This window comes from Lagopus muta, chromosome 1 (genome assembly GCF_023343835.1).
Source record: "Lagopus muta isolate bLagMut1 chromosome 1, bLagMut1 primary, whole genome shotgun sequence".
NCBI classification, from domain to species: Eukaryota; Metazoa; Chordata; class Aves; order Galliformes; family Phasianidae; genus Lagopus; species Lagopus muta.
In genome coordinates, this window is record NC_064433.1 from 90,701,195 (window position 1) to 90,721,938 (window position 20,744).

Here is a 20,744-nt window from a genome sequence, read left to right on the forward strand (position 1 = left end):
TTCATAATAACTAGGGAATAATTCAATTCAACATAATCATACTTGAAATATAAGCCCATTTAAAACCTATTATTTTAATTGCATCAGCTAATACAACAAAACTAGCCAGATTCCAGAAGCAATTAAAATAATTTCATAATCTGTTTTAAATACAGAAGGTAGGTAAGTGTTTTTGAAAGAATATAGGAAATATTGGTATAGTCTTATGTCAGTGACCTACCCTAAGGTTTACTGTTCAAAGTCAAATAGAAGTATACGCTAAATATGTACCATCTTCTATTTCATTTCACAGTCACAGTGTTTACCTTCTTGAAGATTCTGTGATGCATCAAGTTTCAAGGGTCCTAAATACAAGACAAATTCTGTCTCATATAATAATGTCAGTGAGACTTACTGGATGATTAATGGTTGTTTGTTTGTTTGTTTGTTTGTTTTTGAGGGCTATAAAATCCTAAGTTGCAGATATGCAAAAGGCCCAATCCAACATCAAGCGTTTTTCATTCAAGATCCCCAAAAAAGACACAGAAAGAGCAGCTACTGAATAGCAAAGTCTGAAACGTAAACATTTATTGGAAATACTTAGAATTTGGCATCATCATCACTTTTACCTACATTCCTATTACAGGAGGTTTCCACTCAGGAGGACAAGGTATCTTAAATTGAATCAGGACTGGCAAGGGAAATTGAGTAAGCCTAGCTGAAAGCTGGTTTAATTATGTCACAGTTCCAACCTGTAGGTATTCCAATGCAAAAATGATGAATAACTGGAGATAGGAAAATAGCACATCGTTCTTCAATATTTTTTATTTGTTTCAAAATCATTTCAAGTATTTTGTTAACCTTCTAATCACTGCTGATGCCTGTGGGGAAAAAAAAAAAAAAAAAAAAAAAAAGTCTTTTCATTTTAATTCTCCTTATTATACTTGATCTGTACAGATATATTGATGTGTGTAAGTCGTGTGTGTACATACGGAGGAGACATCATAGCAGAAAGAGTAGTGCTTTCCGTAGTTCTGTTTATCATTATCAGAGCTGAGCTGGCTATCTGTGAAGGATAGACTCATCACTTTCTTGCTGCACTGATGATCATTTGCATAGTGCAATAAAGCATTCATGGTTTCGCAGAATGAAGGATTCTTTACATTTTTATTGCACCTCCCCTATCAGGACAGGCTGAGGGAGTTGGGCTTGTTCAGCCTGGAGAAGAGAAGGCTGCGGGGTGACCTCATTGCAGCCTATCAATACCTGAAGGGAACCTACACCCAGGAGGGGAGTAAACTCTTCAAAAGGGCTGACAACAGCAGGACTAGGGGAAATGGATCCAAGTTGGAGGAGGGAAGATTTAGGTTGGATGTTAGGGGGAAGTTCTTTACTAGGAGAGTGGTTAGGCCCTGGAACGGGCTGCCCAGGGAGGTTGTGGATGCCCCGTCCTTGGACGTGTTTAAGGCCAGGTTGGACGGGGTCCTGGGCAACCTGATCTGAATGTGTATGTTTGGTGGCCCTGCTAGGCAGGGGGGTTGGAACTACATGATCCTTGGGGTCCCTTCCAACCCGGGTGATTCTGTGATTCTGTGATCTGTGATTGCACACGGTACATACAATTCATAGCTTTGACCCTGGGTTACTTCTGGTGAGTCTGGAACTTCTTGGCCTGTTAAACTTTGTAGAAATATGGATTTCCTAGAGACTCATATTAGTGTTAAGCTTGCTTTCCTGGGCTTTGTTGTTTTGCATTACTTCACCTCCTGTACCTCTTCAAACATATTAACTTTTTTCCTCCAATTTTATTTGTCTTGTGTGTTCTTTACCTGTGTTCATGTTTTCAGTAATACAGTAGACCTGTATAGAATGGAAAATGTGAGATGTTCAAAGCTTATGCTTTCCTTCAAACTTATCAATCTCATGAGTGCTAATCTCATCAGTGACATTCTTAATTCTTTGGTTTTCTGTCTTTGCATTAAATACTGTTCTCACCTGCTGACGTGTCTGAACAGTTCAATTGGATACTCAAAGATTCACAGGCTGCTCTCTGAATTCTGGTACTTACTACCATATTGTAGAATAATAGGATACTATTGTTATATTTCTTATATGTAGGTCACACCTAAAGTAATGTCTCCTATTTATTTCCATGAAAAATTACAGCAGATATAACGAGCAGAAGAGCACTATTTAGTAGAGTGTGAGTTCAGGTACAAAACACTCTATTTCTGCACAATCACCGCCATTAGCTGTGCATTTTCACCAGCAATGAAGAAGAGCCTGCTTGCTTTGCTCATAAAAATCTGCATGGCCATCCAGAATGTGACTTGTCCTTCATGTCATTATTGTCACTGCTGAAACACACTACCCACTGCTTCACTGTGCTCACATCCACTGTTTGGTCTCCATAAGTATTCAGCAAGCATCACTGAATGTCAGTGGGTGCATTTTTTTCTGCATGGAGGAATTCAGTTCCACCTCTTTGCTTCGCACTCACTTCTGTATCAGACACGATTGTGTCAGACTGCCCCTCTGCTGCCATCTGTCACAAGTCAATAAAACGTTATAGAATATTGTTGAGAAGGTTCAGCCACTACTGCCATACCACCAACATCCGCCTCTGAGGTTGTGGGCCAACATTATAACATAGGAGCCATTATTTTTTGAGCAGCCCTCGTGTATCAGTAGATATTATATGGAGAGTGCATATAACAGATATAATAAAAACAAGTAATAAAAAATAATAAAGTAATTAAAAAGTAACAAATGAGAAATGAGTGAAACAACTTCTTGTGGGTGGAAGCTGTCTAGGTTTTGTTCTGTTGTATTTCAATTTCACACTTTCTAGTTCAGTATTTGGAGGGGAAAAATACATATTTATCCTTGTCAGTATCCTCCTAGAACTCTGTGCAAATTCTTTTTCCACGTGTCCTCTTTGTTCCAGTTAAAAAAAAAAAAAAAAAAAAAAAAACCAGAAAAACCAACAGTATGGACTGCAGTGAATGAATGAAACTCTTCTACTTATTAGTTTATAAGTTATTAATTATTTCGTACAGTCAATCGTATTTCCAGATCATGGCATTGAGACTCTACATTTGTACTTACAAAGCATAGACACTGGATATTCAGATGTACTTTTGTATGTATAAAACTCTCTGTTTATGCAGATTGAAAGGCGTGTGTTTGGGAAGCACTTTTCACCTATTACAACCACAGTTTTGTAGAATAGTTTGGGTAGCTAAAGCTTGTCAGTGTCATGGCTTTTCTTCTCTATTGCCTCAGGAAGTCATGTTAAAGCTGGAATTGGTCACTCTTGTTGCAGTCTGTCCAGAGGTTCTGTTTTCTGAAGTTTTATGAAAGCCGCTGTGCTCTTGTTCTGAAGTGCTGATACAGCCTACAGAATTTACCTGCAAGGTGCATGACTGACGCAGTCAGGTGAACACTGATCTCACTGCTAACTCTCACTCAGGGAAATTTTCAAATGGAAGACTTATTTCCTCAATAGTGTTACTGTCTTTTTCCTGTATGTTTTGTTTTACATTTTATACTGGGAATACAGACTCTCAGCCCCTTTGATGGAGACAGAAACACTGAAAAATGTTGATGTCCTTTTTCTGGGGCAGTCCCTACAGCATTCGCCCCTGGCCTGCTTGAAGTTGTAGTAGTTCTGTCCTCCATCAGACTGATAGAGCTGAAGTTGTTTGCAAGCTAGGATGCCTAACAGCTATTTAAGACAGCTGGTAGGAAAACAGGCAGGTTTTATAGATTCGTTACAACTTCTTTTTCTCCAAAACATCAGTTTTCTGCAACTAGGATTTTCCAGGGGAAAAAAAAAAAACTGTTTTGGTCGTAAATTGCTGATCTGCTTTAAACACCAGCAGAAGGAGAGGTCACTCTGTCAGTTTGGCATTCTCATTACGTATACAGCTATGGAATTCTGAGTCACAAACATTCACTTGTGTGAATTGAATTCATGAGAAAACAAGTATATCTTAATGGGTATGATTCCTCAGGTAGGGAGCAAGACACTGAGCTCTCCAGTGGTACACAGATTAGGTATCTGCTAAGAGCACAACGTGTTTCACCTGTGAACCCTCTATCTGTTTTCCAATAGACTCTTGATAAAAAAGAAGAGTGGGGAGATGTACGTGAAAGGTCTGTTACGGCATGGAGCTATCTCAGTTTAGATAGAACGAGCATTAATTTTCTCTGTGATAACAATCATATCTGTTATTTTCTCCAAAATTCAGCACTTCGAAGTGAACAGGAGCATGAAACGCAGCAAAATTGTTTTAATCAACAATATTAGTAAATAGAAGACAAAGGGGGCAGGTTGGTTGTTTCAAGATTATACTTTTTAATCCTGAGAGGTTTTTTCTAACAGCTCACTCCTCTATTTGGATTCATACTTTAAGCATCCTGCAATATTGAAAATCTTTAATATTTTAAATCATGTGTGATTTATCAGCTTAATCCGGCAGCAGAACCTATCAAAATCCTGTCTCCTCAGCACTGTGAATTTGCTCACATTCTAAAACTTCATTTTTCATTAAATTAACAAATCAATAGCTAAAAGGATCAATGGATTAGGTAGCAGCTGGTTTCATCTCAGCAGAAATGGACTGCTGCCAAATTCTGTGTTGCTGTTTAAATTGATTCAGCCAGACATCTTTTGCTAAAAAAAGTCAATTGTAGTGAAAGTAAAGCATTTTGTTTAAAAATCATATATACAATTGGTGGTTCTTCATGCATGTGTATGTGTGGATACACATGCACACACACACACACAGCAGCCTCTTTTTTAGCAAACCCTAAGAAATAGAAATTGCTTTTCTGAGACAATAGAAAGTGTTTTTAATTGTGTTTTTTTTTTTTCCAAAGTTGATGCTCCTGCTTATAAAAAGAAAAGTTTTTGTTTGCTTTATTTCTATTTGTGTTGGTTTTTACTCTGAATCTCTATTTTGTTCTGCTTCCTATTTTCTTAGTCATTCTTAGTCAGTGTGTGCATACCATACAGATCATTTTCTTTTTTGTCACTGAATGCCAAATGAAAGATAACTAAGTACATAGCAGGCATTTTACAGTCCTTATCACACACCATTAGACACTAATGAACTATAATAATTATTCTGATAATTGCTCTCTCACCTCACAGCACACCCACCCACAACTCAGATAATACATTTTCAGATCTTCATCTTTTGTATAAAGTAAGTAACTTTATCAGTATGGCATAATGAAAAATCTGCTGTTAATGCTAAATAGTGAACATATATAAGTGCCATATGTAGAACTATGATTTAGGTAGGCACAAAACATAAGAAATTTCACTAGTTAGTGAAGCCAGTGTTTGGTGAAATGGATAATATAAACCTGTTCATTGAATTTTGGATGCTTAAGATAGAGAAATGGTTTTATGTTATCAAGTCATTTGCAGTGGGATTGAAATGTCATTGATTGTAGAACTTCCGTGTTCTCTGAGAGAAAACTTCATGTCTAGAGAGATGTTGGTATTGCTTTCTAAATTTCTTTTTCTTATCACCTGGACTGTACTTTTTTCTTTTTTTTTTTTTCTAACTTCAAACTGTTTTTCCACTAAGCTATCCCCCACCTTGTTCTCAGTGATTACTTCTGTGTGTTTATATGGTCTGCAGATATTTACAGTGTTACTCCATTCTTATGCTGTTTGCTGATTAGTTTGCTTCTCATATTTAGCTATTCTGATCTTTTTTAGTTTATGCAGCACAATAAAGTCCCTTAATTGCTTTTCTGTTAAGTATTTCCAACTGTTTAACCTCTTTCTGGGAAAGGGCTTCTTTGAAGGAAGATGATATTGCAGATAAGTATCATCAGAACTGACCATCAAAGGGCCTTGCTCAAGGTTGCAAATGTATTACCCGTATATCTAGTCAAACCCTTCAGTTACAAACTGAGCCTTATTTGGCTCTGATTTGTCACACTGATTCACTGTCATTGCTTTTGTCACTTACAGCAATCATCTTCTACAAAATGTTTGTTTCCAAGTTGTTTTCTTAGATACATTAGGTTGGATTGAATAACTCATATTGGGTTTCATGAGATGCTCACCTGAATGGCTTACTCTTTACTAAATGCTGGAGAGAAATGATTTGTTGCATCACGCAGCCAGGGGATTCTGCAAAGACATCAGCACATCTAAATGGGAGAAGAACTACAGAGAATAGGAATTAGGAATAATTAGGAATAATCCTTTTCTCTAAGATTTCTTCCCTGAGAAAATCAGTATCAAACTGGTGACCAGTTTCCATTCCAGCCTCTCCTCACTTATCTCTGAACCAGATGTGCTGAATCTCAAATGCTAAAGAAGAGAGTAAAACACATAGTGACTTTGCTACCAGTGTGTGACATCAGCAAAATCTGCGGCCTTGCAAGACTCAGAATATTTCTATTTACTGCTGAACCTCCTTAGACGTGGGATTTTGCTCTCAAAATTGTTACTTACTCATTTCCAGGTGTTTTCTAAAATTAACATTTCCTGTGATCTGTTGTACTTACTTTTACTGTGTCCTAGAACTCAGTCTATCTCTGAGACTCTTAGGTCATGAAAATCATCATGAGGAGAATGGCACTTCTGCCATCATGTGATCCAGACATTTCTCTTTCAGAGACGGTGCTTTGCAATCCATTTCAGGTCATTAAAAAAAAGAAGAAAAAAAAACCACCAAAAACAAGACAGAGAATAAAGTGATCCTCGGTCCATATGGCTGTTCCCAAGGCATCATTCCTTAACTAGTGTACTGTGATTCTTCTGACAGTTTATGTTGTTGCTCAAAAATCCTTCAACAAAGAACAAGAACACAGAAAGATTAAGAAGGATATGGTTATGTCAGTGCTGGCCATCTGGTCCCTGCAAGAGAGAATTTGGAGAATGGTCTTTGTATTACTTTCTTTCCTGCCCATGCAGGCATTGATATCTTTCTAGAATTACTGCTGAACTCAGAAGGAGGAGCCCTCAGAATTTTTCACCTCCATGCTTGCATATATTCCCCAAATATTTCCAATCATGTGGTAGCAAAGAAAGAATTAAGGCACGCTTGTAAAGAATGTGAAAGCATCCTGAGGCAGTTAAATATCTCCAAGACTTCACAGGGAACTCCAACTCGTCTGCAGTGAACAGGGACACCACAGCTAGATCAGGTTGTCCAGGGCCTTATCCAGCCTCATCTTAAAAGTCTCTAGGGACGGAGCATCAACTGCATCTCTGGGCAACCTGTTCCAGTGCCTCACCACCCTCACTGTAAAAGACTTTTTCCTGTATTCAACCTAAATCTATCCTCTTTAAGCTTGAAACCATTTCCCTTTGTTCTGTCACCACAGGCCCTGATAAAGAGTCTGTCACCTTCTTTCCTGTCACTCACTTTAGATATGGAAAGGCCACTATCAGGTCAGCTCATAGCTTTCTCTTCTTCAGTCTAGGAGTATGACTGCTTTCAGCAATTTAGACCCGTTTCTAACATTCTCCCTTCATGACAGTGTGCTGAAAAGATCCTCTGATCTTCTTTGTTTCACTATACTCCTTTTTTTTTTTTTTTTTTTGGACACACTGTCATGGTAACATGTCACCTGAGACCAGGCTGGATCCTGGCCACAGATACTGAGGAGAGTCACGAGTCTGTTTACATACATGCAACCTACCAAACTCAATCTTCACATCCCTGTTCAGCTACTACTTTCCTTTTGCAGAAAAACGCTGCTTTACCGGCTCTGGATATCATCAAAAAGTTTTTTTGTTTGTTTGTTTTATCAGAGGAAGGAGATATTACCATGATTATTTCCTCTTGCTAGTAGGAATGTAGGATTGACTCTTCAGAAGGCTGAATCCTGCATTTCCAGATTCATGACGGTAGCAGTAATTGCAACAGCATCATTTCAGAAGTGGCCCAGCATGCACATAGCATTTTAATTACAGGTGGTTTTTTAGAGTGCCAATATGTTTTAGTCTATTAACATTATAAGAATGTGTATTCCCACCCCTTAATCTTTCACCAAGGTTTTAGTAGGAGGAACAGGCTAGATCTCTTCCTATTGTTTGACAGGTAACTACTGGCTGGCTAGCAGCTCTGTGGAATGTCTGTAGAGCTCAATTTAATTCACTTTCAGTCTTCGCTTACCTTTTAGTAGCTTGACCTTAGAATACAGACTTTAAAACTCACTAAAACCTGGTGTTAGTGGTGCCCTCAGTGTGAACGTGTATATGATCAACAAACACATCTTGAGGTGCCTCCAGTGGCTAGTGGGTCCAATTCCCTTCTTTGATTCCCTCCACAAGCTAACAGTGTTCTGGGGAGAGGCAGAGCATGGCTTATTTCCTTCACCTCATTGTTCAAATAGTCATTACTAGCACCTAGCAATTCTCTTCACTCACCCCAATCCATCACAATACTTCAGTGGGATGGAGACTGGCAGGCAATAAAATGTCTCCTGGAATATAAATCAGCTCCTAATTTGTTTTTCTCTAAGCTATTATTTCTTGTGCGATGGTCCTCTCCCAAGTGTTTTAGGACTGTCAATCAGTTGTTGCAGGCATTTGTTTTCCTTTTCTTGGCTGCGGTGTATCTCTGGACCTGGCAGTAACAAAGTGAAACACCTATCAGCTGTAATGCCATGTTAAACTCAAGCAAAATGCAAAAGTTGTCACTAAGAAAATCTAAAACACAAACTACATTACCAAAAGGGCAAAGTGTTCTGCATCAGGATCTAGTTCAGTTCCTGGAATGTTGATAAAAGCTTGCTCTGGGCTTCTTCATCGCAGAAGAAAAATTAGTTGCAGTGAGACACTGACTGAGCAAATAGGGATGTATGTGCCCTCTGTGTCACCAGCAGAGCATTTTGGGACAGTGACAAGAACATCCAGTGCTGCTTGTGCCTGTGTTACAAACATTTACCTCAGATGTCCCTTCTGTGTACCGCTACCCTAGGCTGCTTTTGCTGACAGTTCCATTTACTTTTTGCACATGTCCTGGAGGCTGACAGAACAAACTCACTGCCTTGTGGTCCTAGTGCTCACTTTGACTAAGAGGAACTGGTTGGTTCTGCATTATGTATGGACAGATCTCATAAGAAGCTTTCTTAAGCAAGGGAACACTCATGAAACTGTTAATGCTCATGCACTGAATTCAGTCATGGGGAGCTCTGACGTACCACTGGCAATCTAATTGAGACCATCAAAATTGGTCTGTAATACTCAAAAAGCAAATCAAAACAGAAAACCAACACTTGTATGTAGCATGGCATGAAAACAAACAAACAAACAAACAAATACATAAATGAGACTAGCTGCTAATTTACCTTTATATGTTTTGATTGGCTATTTCCTTAGCAGAGCAGGGTTTATATACTGTGGTAGTGTTTGCATGAAGTGTCCAGGTCTCTGCCTGTATGGGAAATCCTAAATCATCTCTTTTTTTTTTGGTAAGGCTGCATTTTTTCCATAGTGCCTTCCTGCTAGTGATGCACAGGAGATGCCCTTACGTTTCCCTTCAGTTCTATTTCTGTGTGCTCTGCATGGGCTTAACATAGCATAGAAGTGGAAAAAAAATGTACTGAACTGAGATGAGTAAAGGTAGTACAGATGATACAGCATATTACATCCGAAAAACTGTTGAGTTTACTATAGGATATTAAATCCTGGCCACTGCACTACTGACACTGAACCTGATGGCATACTTGCTAGACTTGCCCCATCATTAGGAGGTTGCTATTACCTGCTAGCAATATCAGTTTCATTACATATTTCTGGAACAAAAAAGCCTGTACAGTAAAATGATAATTCTGCAGTTTATCGGAAGTTACTCATTACAGTAGTGAATAGTATGGCATTACATAATTAAGAATGTATTTAATAAAGTATAATATTTAATAAAACAAAAAACAGCATTAACTTACCAAAAGTCCAAAAAAACAATCAGGACGTTCCAGTCCACTCCTTATAAACTGATCATTAGCTCCCCATCATTGTTTGAATGTGTGGCCACTGTATTTTTTATTTAAACAATGTGCCCACTGCAGGATGTGCTAAAATGCATTACCATCAACTGCAACAGCTTGGCTGACTGGCTGTGAATAAATTGTAGTAATTCCAGCTGCTTCCTTGCTCCACTGTGTATCAAAAACTTTGCCTTTGCTTCTGTTTGTTTTAAATGAAGTAGAAGAGACAGATGATGCTGTTGGTGGTCACTGAAATATTTTCATAAGCAAACAGACATCCCTACCTTGGGGACTGTCAAAGTCACATTTCAGAGTCTTTCCTTATCTATGCAGATGATTTAAAAAGGGGGAAAAAAAAAGGAAAAAAAAAAGTTTCTTTTAATCTTTATGGTTTAGGGATGGCTTTAGAAATCTGGGAAAACTTGTTTACATAGACTCAAAGAGCCATACAAGGAGTATTGTTCTTTATGGTGAGAAAGGAGTTCTTCCTTTCTATGTGCTTTCAAAAATCCGAGTTATTTTTCAAATTCTGCTATTTGCTGACACTTATGAGAATGAATAATGTGAGAATCTTGATGGCTCCTCAAATTTCCCTCAGCAGTGATGCCGTCTCCCCAGTCACCCTGCCCAGGCTCTCTGACAGTTGTTGAAGAGTGGGAAGGGCAGTGCCTTCATCCTTCACTTCTCCCAAGCTTATTAGGTGTCTCAGTCACATTGTCATGAAAGATGCTCTCATCTTTGTGGCCACAGTGTTACATCAGTGTCAGTGCAAGCCCTTAGAAATCCAGGCAAGTTCTCCTGTTTGCTGGAGTTAAGCTATGATGGCTATTGCCAGGACTCAAGGGCAATGTGTCTGTCTTTCCCCAGTGTCCCCAAGTGTCAGTGTACCTGATGTGCATCAGCGTCAAAAATAGTGAACTGGTTGCTGCCATAACGCAGTATCAGCACAGACTGAAACTCCATTTTATCACAGATACCACAGGAGTCCTTTCCTCTGCCTGGCTGTGAGGGTGGCAGCTGATACGGACTCTTTTCTAAGAACTGGAGTTTAAAGTTCATTCTGGCTTTGACTTTGTCCAGATGGCTTGGAAGTGCTCCCAATTTCTGAGTTCCTGTGGAATTCTCATGAAAGCGTGCAGTTTGAGTTTTCCAGGAACCCACTGGGAAAAACTTTGAAAAAACTTTTTGTTTCATCCTGTTAGGGAGGGTCCCTGAAGGCACTGCCAACACAGTGTCACATTAGAAAAAAGAGCAGACCAGGGACCAAAGGTGTTGCTGACACGGCTTATCTAATGGGACCGGAGAATTTGGGTATTTACATTAATGTTTACAATTAATTTTTTCCTCATCTCTTGGTCTTCCATTCACTTGAAAGGCTGACTTTGCAATCTGGAAGCTGATATTGCTGGTTTTGATTAGATTATATAGGAAGGAGATTTTTCATCTTCCTATACATTTAGCTAATAAAGATTAAGAGTCTCATGGTTGATTCAAATCTCATTATTCTACAAACATTGTTAAAATAGGGTGTACGTCAGTTTTGCATTAAAAAGGAGTCTATAAAAAAGCAGCTGTATTATTATGGATGAAATTTCAAAGACTTAATTTGGATCATGAAGGAGATGCAAGGGACATTATGGAACCTAACACATTTTGTACTACTGAATGCAGGCTGTTTCCAGTTTTCTATTTCAGCAATATTACAAACTTAATAACTTGCAGACATCCCTGTTTTGTTGGCTCTTTTCTGGTCTTATCCTTTGTGATTGCTATGTTAAGTCATTTTTCTCTCTGTATTCATACAGGGTCCAAGTTCATTGTTTTCTTCCAAATATTATTAAAGGTGTCTGGGAGTCTAACTGGCAGGCTTCTTTGTGTGATATTTGTATGCCTTGAAAGCTTAGCTGTGCTACATAAAAGAGACTGATTAGGATCCAATCTGAAAGTGCAGCACCTATGATATATGATGGAAGAAAAGGGGAAGAGGAATGAGAGAGCTTGTAATTAATTCCTATTGGTAATCCACGAAATAATGGATTCATAGCATGACCTGATACCAAGAATAATTTCAGAGAAGTTATGCGTGCTTTCCTAGACAAATGCATCCTGTAAATTCCAGTCTTGTGCTTTTCTTAATCACACTGCCAGTCAAGTTCTTTCCTGTCACCTGTCATAGATGTGAGATGCATGCATGCAAGTTTATCACTGTGATGGGACTGCTTAGATTCATTTTCATCTTTGACCTAAGCTGCTGCTTCTTTTAATCCCTTTCTTATGTTAAGAAATACAAACCCAATGTGAAGAGGTGTATTGTTATTTCCTATCCTTGGTTATTTAGGAGAATTTTCTCATCTCAATTAATGTTTACATTCTTTTAAACAAGTTATTCTATCACATTAATAGCATTATGCAGAATGATATACAAGGAGTTGCATTTTGGTTTTTGGTTTCCCTAAGTTTCCAAATGAACTGTATTTCAAACACTTGGACAAACTGTCAGAAGCAGGAGCAATCACTATCTGTAGCATGTATAACACGATGAAGGCTTCAGTCTCACGCAGAGCTCCAGAGTATACAGTACAAATTCAGTCTGTGATGCAGTGGAATCAAAGTCCAGTCTGCTTTATACTTCCCAGGCAACAAAGTGTTTTGACTTTTGATTTCAGTAGTGCCCGTATGGTGCATGTATGCTTTCACTGAGTAATCCTTTTGTTTGTTTGTTTGTTTGTTTGTTTGTTTTCATAAAAAGTACAGAGAACAACTGCTTTCTTATAGGACCTTTGCAAATTGGGAACTCAGATTCTATTTATCCGTGGTCCTACCCTTAAAGAGCGCTGCTAATAATTTACACTGATATAGAGCAGAGCTAAAAGAAATTGAAGAGGAAGATAGAAAAGGTACAGACAGTATTTTGAAGAAAAAAATTATTATTATTTTTTTTTAATTCAACCATATTTTGGGGGGTTTTGTGTGTGTGTAATCATTACTGAATTTCAGTACAGAGCATATATGGAATATAATGCTCTGGTATTCATAGCAACAGAGTAAAGGAGGAAAGAAGAAAAGCAGCTTGAGAGGGCAGAAAGATCAACATGGTAGACAAGAAAAAATATAAATTCTGAGAATGAAAACAGTGAGGAATGAACAAAACAAGTGCTCCATGGTGTCACTCTAAAATACATCATGTTTGAAATAGATCTAGAAATTGCTAAGCAAAGCTGAAGTTCATCTGTTATGTAGCAATACAGACTGGATGATCACAGTGACGGTTACAAGTGACCATATATTGAAATTGAAATAGCTAAGTTATAATTAAAATACTCTATAAGTGCTGCCAAAAGAGTGAAAAATACTCTGTTGTTTTTTTTTCCTAAGATTTAATGTTATGTGACATGCAACTATTTATTGTGCTACGTATTAACTAAAGAAGTAGCTGACTAGTGTAAGTTATAGTACTGTGGCTGAGTTTGTTAAAACAGCTAGCCGATTCTTTCTCTCTAGATTCTTAATAAAAAATGAATCTAGTATATAAATGCAATATAATATGCAACAAATACACCAGATGGTACATTGCCTGTTGTCATTCTTTTGACAAATGCAAATCACTGAGTTTCACAGTTCAAAATACTGTACAATAATAGCAGTACAACCACATTTACTGTCAGACACGCAGACACTGACATTTTGCTCCCAGTCATTTTTTTTTTTTGCACAGTATGATAAACATGAATTTAAGTGAAATAAATGTGAAAACTGACTGCTTACAAGCATTCTTCAATCTCCAGTTGTGCAATAAATATAATGTTAACTTCTGCAGAGCTAAGATACAACCGGTGTCCACAGGGAGTGAGAACTCTCTTCTTTATTATTGTGTGTCTACACCCTATTTGCAGTTGCAGATATTTATGAACTCCAAGCCTGTCTGCCTTAAACACTTCTTAATGACTATTTAGAAGCTGAAATTGAGTTAAACTTCAGTGGAATTAAATTCACAACCTGATGAGAAATAGGTATGCAGTGTCAGCAGTTATCTGTTTTGTGGACTAATCAGTACTAAGTTTTCACTTATTTTGGTTTGTTTTAGGTATTATTTTAGCCATGTCTGACCACCTGTTAAGTATTTAAAATTCTATATATGGAGTATATATATGTAACTTGTCGGCATTTTTAAAATGTTTGATTGCTCTGAAATATTACTAATAGCACATATGCATGTTACAAAATTTGTACATTTTGTTTTCAGAATTAAAACTGATGTCACATTAAATGTATATGCTTAAAAATCAGGATTTGTGGTTTGGACAGACATCATAAGCATGCAATCCTGCTAAACTGCTGCCAGTAACTTGAAAAAAAAAAACAAACTTTAAGCTAAAGAATGGTCATTTTTATGCCAAATATCTGACTGCATGTTTGCATCTGTGGGGAAGTGTTTTTCTGGGAAAAAAAAAAAAAAGAAGTAAATTTGGTTGTAATTGAGCTGTTCATACTAATTACTGTTCCAAGGTGTTTTGTTCCTCATTCCATTAGCCACAGCCCTACCTAGACTATGAATTGTGAGGGTAATAAGCTGAGTGACCTTGCCTTTGCTTTGAGTTTGCTAGAAGACCTTGAAGAAGCCCATCTGACCTGTCTAAACTTTTTTCCTCTTCCTCTTCCTTTTTTTAATTTGTTTGTTTGTTTGTTTGTTTGTTTGTCTGAATAGTGATAATTACTTCTACTTTCTTTGGAAAGCACTTTACACCATAGAAGTAGATGCCATAAATGAGAGAGGTAGTGAACAACCATGACATTCAATTCAGCTGAAATCTAGAAATAACCTTTTCTGGTACTTCTTCAAATCTGGGAAAGACATTGAGATTTTATGAATAATGAAAATGTTTTTACAGTAATACATATCTTTGTTACATGATGCTCAAACCTCCCTACCCATAACAGAAGTCTTATTGGAAGAAGTTTTTTGCACATCAAACTGGTAATTTGAGAATTCATATTAAATTCATGGATCATCTTTATGAGATTCCTGTGAAATATCTTAATACGCTCAGTAGAAATACCTAGCTTAATACTTGTCATCAATCATGTGAAACATTCTAGACTCAAGGACTAAAGAGGTATCCCACATAACTGTGGTGAAACACCAATTAGAAACACTCACCTGCTCAAGGACACCAGGAGAATTTTTGTCTTATTACATGGGTTTAAATTTGCATCACAAATTGATTTACTTACTACTGTCTTATAACTATTGGAATCTTTTATCCAGAGCTTTATAATGAGTTTCCAAGGCATTACTTTTATATTTAAATCCATATAAATGCAAGGATAGCAGTGGTGATGGGTTTGGAGACGTTGGCAACATTTGGTTATAAAATTAAAAAAAATAAAATATGAACATTGACGGCAAGATAAATGGGCAATTTATTTTGCTGACGTTTGTGCATTTCACTTCATATATCTGTTAACAGGAACAACAAAACATAAATGCATGCAACTTCTTTTACAGATCATTCAGGTAGCTGACTGCTGACAAAGGTTTTATTGAATTAAAGTGTGTTTTGTCACCTTTTCTATTGTTACTCTTAATATTCATCTGTCTACACTTCTCTCTGCCACTATATATAAGACTAATAATAATTTGTAAGTTTTTGTCTATGTTTTATACACACATAAAGCTTCCAAGCATGTGTTTTTAAAATTGATTCTTTCTAAACTCAATCTATTTTTCTTACATGTAATTCACTGGAAGGACAAGGTTGCAGTTCTTACATAAATCTGAAGCTTCACGCTTAAACAAAAACGTAGCTTTTCATTATTCTGTGTTCACTATTCCTGCTGTAAATAAAACAACATGAAACATGTTCAGTAGGAAGCCATAAATGTATCTGCATGTATGCAAATACAATTTGATAATTATTATCATTTAGGGTTAAACACTGTAAATGTTTGTACATGGATGCTGGGAGAAGGGAAATGAAAGTTTGAATGGGCTATTTAAAGAATTCTGTGTGGTGCTACCACAATTTTTTGCAAAATTGACAGAAACTAAGACAGAGGAAAGCTATTTATCTTTAAGGTGAGTGATAGATCAGTCTCTTATACTGATCATTAGCTGTAATTAAAGTAAAGTTTGCTAAAAGAATGTGACAGTAGTATCTGAAAACACAGAAGACATCATATCTGTTTGTATTAAAATCAATGGTAGTATGGCCCGTGAACTCTTAAAGAGCATGATCTATGTTTAAGTATGCTTGCATTTTATAGGCAGACAGCATTTGTGTAGTAATTACTAAAACAGAAATGTCTACAGTTCTTTTAGTCTAAAGTATCATTTGCTTGTACTAGATTTAGGCATAAACTGGAGATTTAAGTAGGTGGAAAGATTTTAGAGCATAATTTATAAATGACAAACTGATGAGCTTCATTAAAATGATTTCACATAAGATGGTGGAAGGTGAGGATGGGTTGAAGTTTGGACTAGGTGATTAGAGGTCTTTTCCAACATTAATGATTCTGTGATTCTGTAATAAAGCTAGCATACAATAAAATAAGATTATGTGGTATTTAGTACAGTCATTTAGAAGATATGAAGATATGTTTGAAATATTTTTTAATAATTAAGAGCATTATTATACTGCAAACCTGGAACCTTTCAGAGATGATACAAAAGAAAATAGTATTTGATTCCCAAAGAATTATGAAAGCTTAGAGTGCTATTGAATATGCAAAATCAGAGTTGAAATGATTCAGGAGTCACTAATCACGTTCAGTGTCTTTAATAATCAAGCTTGTGATTGTTTTTCTACAAACATGTCAAAGAGAATTATGTTTTAAAGACTGGAGGCCTGATTTTAGATGAACATTTCAGCATTTTTTGCATCAGAAATTGCACACGCATTCAATCACCTATCTGCTTCTGGGCGTTTATACATTCTTCATGATTACAGTAATTTTGCCTATGTACACAAACTCCTGAATTGTATGTGCAAATAAAGCAGAGGCTTAAATCGATTGCACATACAAATCCAGACTTGTATGCACAACCATAATCAAATATGTAAGCATGTAAAAAACATTTTCAAGTTTCTCCTTTTGAAGGTTGGATGATATAAAATATTTCTTGCAATGGCTTAGTGCTCTTATTGCTATGATTCCTTGCTAATTGTTACAGTGTAAGAGAGACAGTTACACAGAGAAGGAACAAAAGGAATTGTATAGCTTTATCTGGTCTATTACAAAAGCAATTGATCTTGTGAAAGTTGTGAATCCAAGAAAATGAGTGCTGAGATCTTAAATTATTAAAATTACAGCCTTATAATAAGGCCATAACAAGAAATGGTATCCTTGTAAATAGTGACTGCACTATTCTTCAGGTTTTTATTGTGAAGAACAGCCTGTAGGAATATTACGATCACTCAAGGTATGCCTTCTCCAGAAGGCTGTTCTACAGTTTTGTAATAAAGTAATAAGTCATGTCAAGGAGAGCTTTAGTAGGCTTTCAGTTTACACCTTGAGTGTGTGCTGAGGCATGAAGCCAAGTGTCATTAATTATTTGAGAAGTGTGCTGGTAACTTATTGCTCTTACACAATAAGTCAGTCTGGCAATAATGGGTTAAGCAGACAGAAAATGTTGTTGCTGCAACTAACAGCAGGAAGTTTTGCTACTTGTCACAGGTTGAAACCTTACAGCCTCAGAAAAATCACTTCCAAAAAAAGCATCCGCAAAACAGATGAAATAATTGATGTCATAAGAATTAATTAACCCAGGCTAGCAGACTCACTTGTTATGAACAGACAAATGTGCACTGCAAATTCAAATGGTCTGTTCTTGCACAAGGACTAGAGAAATGAATCATGAACTATTGAACATAAGCAGAGTTGGAAATAAAAACATGTTTTGTCATACTGTGGGAGGAAGTGAGAGGAGAAAAAAGAAGTATTAGAGAGATAAATCAGTTTACAGCATCAGTAAAAGGGAGATAGAGGAAAAATCATATCTCTGAAGGGTTTGAGAAAGGATACCATAAGATCAACAAACTGTTCTCTATATATCAGTTTTTGTACATACATCAGTAGAGAACATTTTTATAACTGTTACCATCTATAAAACTTGTAACATAGTACAAGAAAGAAAAATCTATTTGGAAACCAACATCACATTAGCCACTATCTGAATGTATTTATGATACTGGAGAGATTTTGCATACAACACGGTACCTACTTGAACTAGAACCAAAGCTAGTAATACAACGTTGGATTAGGAAATTCGTCTTTTTATGAGCACTGTGACAATAGGTGGAAAAGTGCAGAGAAGGACAAGACCATGACTTAAATGGGATGGATTATTTTTTCAGTCCCTATGCTAGCACCAGACTTGTGAAACAATCATATAGTGATTGCTGTTCTGAGAAACTTAGCACACTTCTGCCTTCTCACTCCACACAAAAAGCCCTTCTGGAATCAAGTATAGCATAGCCACTATTTCAACTTTTCTTCTTTCCTTTATGAAAAGCAATTTTATATGCTGAATAGTTCCCAGTGAAGTTAAATAAACTGCTCCCTGTGTGCACTACAGCATAGTACTCTTGGTCTAACAGATTTTCTTGATTTCTTATTTCCATATTGCTTTAGTCTGACTACAGCAGCAATAGTTCCCTTTTTTCCTTTTTTTTTTTTTTTGAACCTCCAGAACAACCTCTGGATATACGTGCCACTGCAACACTCATTGTACGGATGTGCTCCACTCATTTTAAGACATAAAAGTCCTTCCATTTTGCCTTGGCTTGTGCATTGAGTAGGAGCTAGATGTGTTAAATACACCAACTTCACCTGGAGATTTAAAGCATTCTCACCACTTCTCTGACATGTAGCAGTGAGCTTTCCTGACTAGAGCACTTCTCCTTTTTGGTCTTTGCGTTACCAGTTTCCAGATCTGTCAGGGCAACTGACTAGAATAGGTCTTATACCCAAGCTGAGTAGAACAGGCCTTATACTCTAGACACCCAGCAGGGAACATGCTGAATGATGACTACTACAGCTGACTGTCTGCTGTTTCAGTTCTAAAGATTTACATAGGTGCAGAATGCTTCTTGGTATTACTTTTTTTCCAGGCAACTCAGAGACCAGCTTTACTAGAATGACAGAATGAAGAAAACATTTTCTTAAGAGTAAAACTTAACCATAATAATGATTAAAAATCAATTAAATGCATTATTATTATTAAGATTATACTTCAAAAATGAAGATTTTTTATGGCTGCTATTGATGAAGTGGAGGACTCGATGAATATGTTCCATTCACTCCAGCACGGCACTGCCCCATAGCGTTCTTAGAGTTATATTGCTCCTGCTTGTCTAAAGACAGTGGAGATACTGGAGATGACTGCTTGGAGATGGAGTGGGCTTTTTCTTCCTTACTTCTCGTGCAGGCCTTTCTCATACCAGGAGTGCACATTGATGTATTGCTAGTAATCACTTCCCTGCTTTTCCACTGCCCTCACATTCCTCAATTACCATTTCTGTTGTATTCCCTAATTATTCTGACCAATTTACTTATTCTTTTACTATCTTCCTAAAACACAGTGGTCTTCATTTAAAATCAGGCACTGTAGAAAATACTAGTTCAAGATTTAAGAAATCTGATTAATTGCAGATTTTCGATGGGATCTTTCCATAAAGCATCAACAGAAAAAAAGACTAATTTGGGTACATAGCAGTGCAATTGAGCATGCATATTTCCTACCTCAGAAAACTTATTTATTTTCAGGAATCCCTTCTACACTGACCAGCACACATAAGCCAGAAACAGTTAATAGAATATCCTGAGTTGGAAGGGACTCTCTAGGATCACCATGTCCACTTGTCAGCCTGCCCAGGAACTGGCAGCCTGTCTTGTCTCATTTCTCCCAATGCTAATACAACTACCCCAGTTTTCCAGCCATTTTTGTCACTTGCCACTTTGGTGAGATGTTTTTTTGTTATTCTCGAGTAGATAAAAATAGCAGTAGTGTATTTTTACTTTGTGACTGAGCACAGCCTGCCTATGTATTTTCAGTGCATTGAATATTGCTGAGACAATTTGAAGACAGTGTCAGCTGAGGACTTTCCAGAAACATCTTCCCCATCTTTTTAGGGAGAGATTCTGCCTTTACCAATTAACAAGAGCTTTTAGGGCCACATGCGCTACATTTGCAGCATATTTAGGTACAGAGCTCGTCACTGTCTTCACATGCTGGAATCACTGATAATTTCCACTAAAAATACTAAACCAGATTTGCTGTTCCTGACTGGAAATTATGAACCAAGTCTTCAAAGATCCTGCTTTTATTAATGATGGTTCCTTGTGGTAATGCAGTAACAGCGCTGCAGCGATGTGGCTGTGCAAGTGTCTCTATGGTTAAAAACTCCTATTCTAATAGCTGCGGCCTTTTTATCGACTTGGTTGTCCAAAACACATGTTTATCTCAGATCACTGACACATCTTCTCTGGGCAGAGGATAATCACTGATTCTCTTTCAGGAACATCTAAGTGGCATAAAAGCTGCTTTTGTTTTTAGCTCAAATGTGTTTTTCAATGTTGGTGCTTATACTGATGTACCTGAATTAATCTCATGCAAAGTGAAACTCTACAGTCATCTCTGTAGCCCCTTTAGGTAGGTGTATCTAAGCTAAACATAACATGAGTTACAATATTATAACTTGTGCTGAAAAATTAGCTGTATTGATTCATCAGTGAAGATTATAAAAAACATAAAATTCATTTAAAGATGAATTTTAAAAGATTGCAGACCCTATTTA

At 37.0% G+C, this 20,744-nt stretch overlaps 1 protein-coding gene across 8 annotated transcripts in view; it reads left to right on the plus strand.

Annotated features, from left to right (window-relative positions):
* The window catches only part of EPHA6 (EPH receptor A6), a 504,987-nt gene that overhangs the window by 216,521 nt on the left and 267,722 nt on the right, over positions 1–20,744 (plus strand). Inside the window, exon 1 of one of the 8 annotated variants that reach the window (XM_048934206.1) lies at positions 4,964–5,192. The exons of the other annotated variants lie outside the window; for them this stretch is intronic. The gene's annotated coding sequence lies outside the window, so the exon portion shown is untranslated. Of the gene's footprint in view, positions 1–4,963; positions 5,193–20,744 lie in introns of those variants that run through there. 8 annotated transcript variants of the gene reach the window in all.